The sequence below is a fragment of the Polyodon spathula genome, unplaced genomic scaffold (genome assembly GCF_017654505.1).
Source record: "Polyodon spathula isolate WHYD16114869_AA unplaced genomic scaffold, ASM1765450v1 scaffolds_210, whole genome shotgun sequence".
NCBI lineage: Eukaryota > Metazoa > Chordata > Actinopteri > Acipenseriformes > Polyodontidae > Polyodon > Polyodon spathula.
In genome coordinates, this window is record NW_024471703.1 from 1 (window position 1) to 5,910 (window position 5,910).

The 5,910-nt window shown below is 39.8% G+C and overlaps 2 non-coding genes across 2 annotated transcripts; one reads left to right on the forward strand and one right to left on the reverse strand.

Annotated features, from left to right (window-relative positions):
• Nucleotides 1-173: 173 nt before the first annotated feature.
• Nucleotides 174-255, reverse strand: trnal-aag. Its single transcript has one exon. It is a non-coding gene; the product is annotated as a tRNA-Leu (tRNA).
• Nucleotides 256-4,644: 4,389 nt separating this feature from the next.
• On the forward strand, nt 4,645-4,780 carry LOC121308086. The gene has a single exon (XR_005948460.1). It is a non-coding gene; the product is annotated as a U8 small nucleolar RNA (small nucleolar RNA).
• The last annotated feature ends 1,130 nt before the right edge of the window (nt 4,781-5,910 follow it).

Sequence of the window (5,910 nt, forward strand, 5' to 3'; positions counted from 1 at the left end):
TTTATTCTAAAATAGCAAATTGGCGCCCTCTTGTGGGGAATATGAGTTATTGCTTTGATTGTGATTTTAATCAGACTCAAATTTAATCTTTTTTTTAAAAAACTGTGTAAATATTATGCACGTGTTTTAATCAAATACATTAATTAAAAATAAACCTGAAAATGTTACCTCTTTGGCAGCGGTGGGATTCGAACCCACGCCTCCGAAGAGACTGGAGCCTTAATCCAGCGCCTTAGACCGCTCGGCCACGCTACCTCCGATTGAAAAACTATCCATCCCAGCCCAGGGAACGAATTCACATCCTCAAAGTAACCTGATTTTAATAACGCGATAAAATAAACAAAAATAAAACAAAGAAAAGAAAAGGCTGGTTCCACTGGGGATCGAACCCAGGACCTTCTGCGTGTAAAGCAGACGTCAGACGTGCTGGATCTTCTTCAGGGTTTAGCAATATCATCAATATCAGGGTCTAGTGCTGTATATTATAAAGACAAGAGGGCTGGATCTCATCAATATCAGGGTCTAGTGCTGTATATTATAAAGACATTTCAGAGGGCTGGATCTCATCAATATCAGGGTCTAGTGCTGTATATTATAAAGACATTTCAGAGGGCTGGATCTCATCAATATCAGGGTCTAGTGCTGTATATTATAAAGACATTTCAGAGGGCTGGATCTCATCAATATCAGGGTCTAGTGCTGTATATTATAAAGACATTTCAGAGGGCTGGATCTCATCAATATCAGGGTCTAGTGCTGTATATTATAAAGACATTTCAGAGGGCTGGATCTCATCAATATCAGGGTCTAGTGCTGTATATTATAAAGACATTTCAGAGGGCTGGATCTCATCAATATCAGGGTCTAGTGCTGTATATTATAAAGACATTTCAGAGGGCTGGATCTCATCAATATCAGGGTCTAGTGCTGTATATTATAAAGACATTTCAGAGGGCTGGATCTCATCAATATCAGGGTCTAGTGCTGTATATTATAAAGACATTTCAGAGGGCTGGATCTCATCAATATCAGGGTCTAGTGCTGTATATTATAAAGACATTTCAGAGGGCTGGATCTCATCAATATCAGGGTCTAGTGCTGTATATTATAAAGACATTTCAGAGGGCTGGATCTCATCAATATCAGGGTCTAGTGCTGTATATTATAAAGACATTTCAGAGGGCTGGATCTCATCAATATCAGGGTCTAGTGCTGTATATTATAAAGACATTTCAGAGGGCTGGATCTCATCAATATCAGGGTCTAGTGCTGTATATTATAAAGACATTTCAGAGGGCTGGATCTCATCAATATCAGGGTCTAGTGCTGTATATTATAAAGACATTTCAGAGGGCTGGATCTCATCAATATCAGGGTCTAGTGCTGTATATTATAAAGACATTTCAGAGGGCTGGATCTCATCAATATCAGGGTCTAGTGCTGTATATTATAAAGACATTTCAGAGGGCTGGATCTCATCAATATCAGGGTCTAGTGCTGTATATTATAAAGACATTTCAGAGGGCTGGATCTCATCAATATCAGGGTCTAGTGCTGTATATTATAAAGACATTTCAGAGGGCTGGATCTCATCAATATCAGGGTCTAGTGCTGTATATTATAAAGACATTTCAGAGGGCTGGATCTCATCAATATCAGGGTCTAGTGCTGTATATTATAAAGACATTTCAGAGGGCTGGATCGCATCAATATCAGGGTCTGCTGTATATTATAAAGACATTTCAGAGGGCTGGATCTCATCAATATCAGGGTCTAGTGCTGTATATTATAAAGACATTTCAGAGGGCTGGATCTCATCAATATCAGGGTCTAGTGCTGTATATTATAAAGACATTTCAGAGGGCTGGATCTCATCAATATCAGGGTCTAGTGCTGTATATTATAAAGACATTTCAGAGGGCTGGATCTCATCAATATCAGGGTCTAGTGCTGTATAAAGACATTTCAAAGACATCAGGGTCTAGTGCTCAGAGGGCTACATTTGTCTCATCAATATCAGGGTCTAGTGCTGTATATTATAAAGACATTTCAGAGGGCTGGATCTCATCAATATCAGGGTCTAGTGCTGTATATTATAAAGACATTTCAGAGGGCTGGATCTCATCAATATCAGGGTCTAGTGCTGTATATTATAAAGACATTTCAGAGGGCTGGATCTCATCAATATCAGGGTCTAGTGCTGTATATATTATAAAGACATTTCAGAGGGCTCAGGGTCTAGTCTGTCATCAATAGACATTTCAGAGGTCTAGTGCTGTATATTATAAATATTATACATTTCAGAGGGCTGGATCTCATCAATATCAGGGTCTAGTGCTGTATATTATAAAGACATTTCAGAGGGCTGGATCTCATCAATATCAGGGTCTAGTGCTGTATATTATAAAGACATTTCAGAGGGCTGGATCTCATCAATATCAGGGTCTAGTGCTGTATATTATAAAGACATTTCAGAGGGCTGGATCTCATCAATATCAGGGTGCTTAGTTAGTGCTGTATATTATAAAGACATTTCAGAGGGCTGGATCTCATCAATATCAGGGTCTAGTGCTGTATATTATAAAGACATTTCAGAGGGCTGGATCTCATCAATATCAGGGTCTAGTGCTGTATATTATAAAGACATTTCAGAGGGCTGGATCTCATCAATATCAGGGTCTAGTGCTGTATATTATAAAGACATTTCAGAGGGCTGGATCTCATCAATATCAGGGTCTAGTGCTGTATATTATAAAGACATTTCAGAGGGCTGGATCTCATCAATATCAGGGTCTAGTGCTGTATATTATAAAGACATTTCAGAGGGCTGGATCTCATCAATATCAGGGTCTAGTGCTGTATATTATAAAGACATTTCAGAGGGCTGGATCTCATCAATATCAGGGTCTAGTGCTGTATATTATAAAGACATTTCAGAGGGCTGGATCTCATCAATATCAGGGTCTAGTGCTGTATATTATAAAGACATTTCAGAGGGCTGGATCTCATCAATATCAGGGTCTAGTGCTGTATATTATAAAGACATTTCAGAGGGCTGGATCTCATCAATATCAGGGTCTAGTGCTGTATATTATAAAGACATTTCAGAGGGCTGGATCTCATCAATATCAGGGTCTAGTGCTGTATATTATAAAGACATTTCAGAGGGCTGGATCTCATCAATATCAGGGTCTAGTGCTGTATATTATAAAGACATTTCAGAGGGCTGGATCTCATCAATATCAGGGTCTAGTGCTGTATATTATAAAGACATTTCAGAGGGCTGGATCTCATCAATATCAGGGTCTAGTGCTGTATATTATAAAGACATTTCAGAGGGCTGGATCTCATCAATATCAGGGTCTAGTGCTGTATATTATAAAGACATTTCAGAGGGCTGGATCTCATCAATATCAGGGTCTAGTGCTGTATATTATAAAGACATTTCAGAGGGCTGGATCTCATCAATATCAGGGTCTAGTGCTGTATATTATAAAGACATTTCAGAGGGCTGGATCTCATCAATATCAGGGTCTAGTGCTGTATATTATAAAGACATTTCAGAGGGCTGGATCTCATCAATATCAGGGTCTAGTGCTGTATATTATAAAGACATTTCAGAGGGCTGGATCTCATCAATATCAGGGTCTAGTGCTGTATATTATAAAGACATTTCAGAGGGCTGGATCTCATCAATATCAGGGTCTAGTGCTGTATATTATAAAGACATTTCAGAGGGCTGGATCTCATCAATATCAGGGTCTAGTGCTGTATATTATAAAGACATTTCAGAGGGCTGGATCTCATCAATATCAGGGTCTAGTGCTGTGTATTATAAAGACATTTCAGAGGGCTGGATCTCATCAATATCAGGGTCTAGTGCTGTATATTATAAAGACATTTCAGAGGGCTGGATCTCATCAATATCAGGGTCTAGTGCTGTATATTATAAAGACATTTCAGAGGGCTGGATCTCATCAATATCAGGGTCTAGTGCTGTATATTATAAAGACATTTCAGATTGCTGGATCTCATCAATATCAGGGTCTAGTGCTGTATATTATAAAGACATTTCAGAGGGCTGGATCTCATCAATATCAGGGTCTAGTGCTGTATATTATAAAGACATTTCAGAGGGCTGGTCTCATCAATATCAGGGTCTAGTGCTGTATATTATAAAGACATTTCAGAGGGCTGGATCTCATCAATATCAGGGTCTAGTGCTGTATATTATAAAGACATTTCAGAGGGCTGGATCTCATCAATATCAGGGTCTAGTGCTGTATATTATAAAGACATTTCAGAGGGCTGGATCTCATCAATATCAGGGTCTAGTGCTGTATATTATAAAGACATTTCAGAGGGCTGGATCTCATCAATATCAGGGTCTAGTGCTATATATTATAAAGACATTACGTGATACCAGTAGGGCAAATTCTCATGTAAATCAGGGTCTAGTGCTGTATATGATAAAGACATTGCACGTTTGTACTGTTTGTGTCAGCATATCAGTGTGTGTGTCCTTGCTTCAATGGTAACATGACTTGAGTATGTATTAAAACCGCGCTGCACGCTTTGTGTCATCCTGTGCTGCACGGGAGGTCTCTCCCGGCTCGCTCGCCTCTCTAGCCCGGCGCTGTGTTATCACCAGTGAGGTGTATCCTTTCCTGTTCCTGCAGCAATGTCAGCCGCAGAGCGTGATGAATGGAGAGCAGTGAGCCGGTGATTAAGCGCTCCTTCTCGGTCGGGGATTGTAACTCTGCTCCGAGACCATTCTGATTATCACTGGCGATCAGGGACAATCAGCGAAAGGAGGGTGTTATTATTATTGCCGTTGTTGTGTTATTATGAGAGGGCTGTCACAGAACTTACAATAGAAATCGAAGTTAACGGCGTGTGTGTTTTTCCCCGGAATCTTTATTTACAGTTTGGTCGCATTTGGAGGTGTGTGTTTTTTATCTCTCTCGCTTCTTTCTTATTGTAACAGGATATTCAAATACATTGTGTCTATTTAATACATGTCACACAGAGACATCAGCACACACAGAGTCGTTTGTACATGAGAGGGCTGAGACAGACATAGAAACAAGTTAACGGCGTGTGTGTTTTTCCCCGGAACTTTATTTACAGTTTGGTCGCATTTGGAGGTGTGTTTTTTGAGTCTGTTTGAAGAAGTTAAGGTAGGACCTCTTTATTTTTAGTGGGTGCGAAAATAAAATGTCTGAAACACTATTGTGTCTATTTTTGTGCCTAAGAGTACAGAGTCTCACACACATTAGCTGTGTCTCAATAATGACATAGAGAACGAGGACCAGACAGACACACACACACACACACAGGACAGAGACACGACACAGACTTCAGACAGATAAACACACACACACACAGCTTATAAAAATAACACGCTTTTATGTGTGCTTGTGATGTGTGTGTGTGGATTTCTCATTGTGTGTGTGTAATGTGTGTGTGTGTGCTCTCCTGTGATGTGTGTGTGTTGCTTGTGTGTGTGTGTGTGTGTGTGTGTGTGTGTGTGTGTGTGTGTGTGTGTGTGTGTGTGTGTGTGTGTGTGTGTGTGTGTGTGTGTGTGTGTGTTGTGTGTGTGTGGGTGTAAAAAATGTGGTTGGGTGGCCAGATTATGTATGGTTTTAAAATGTGGCCATTATGTATGGTTTTAAAATGCCATTTACAATGAGGTGCTCTCTCTCTCTCTCTCTCTCTCTCTCTCTCTCTCTCTCTCTCTCTCTCTCGTGTATTTCATTTAAATGTTAATAAAGTTAAAAAAAATATGGTTTTCTCTTATATTTGTATTCATTAAACTCGTCTATGGCGCTGGATTAAGGCTCCAGTCTCTTCGGGGGCGTGGGTTCGAATCCCACCGCTGCCATTATCGTTTTGATGCAATATAATATA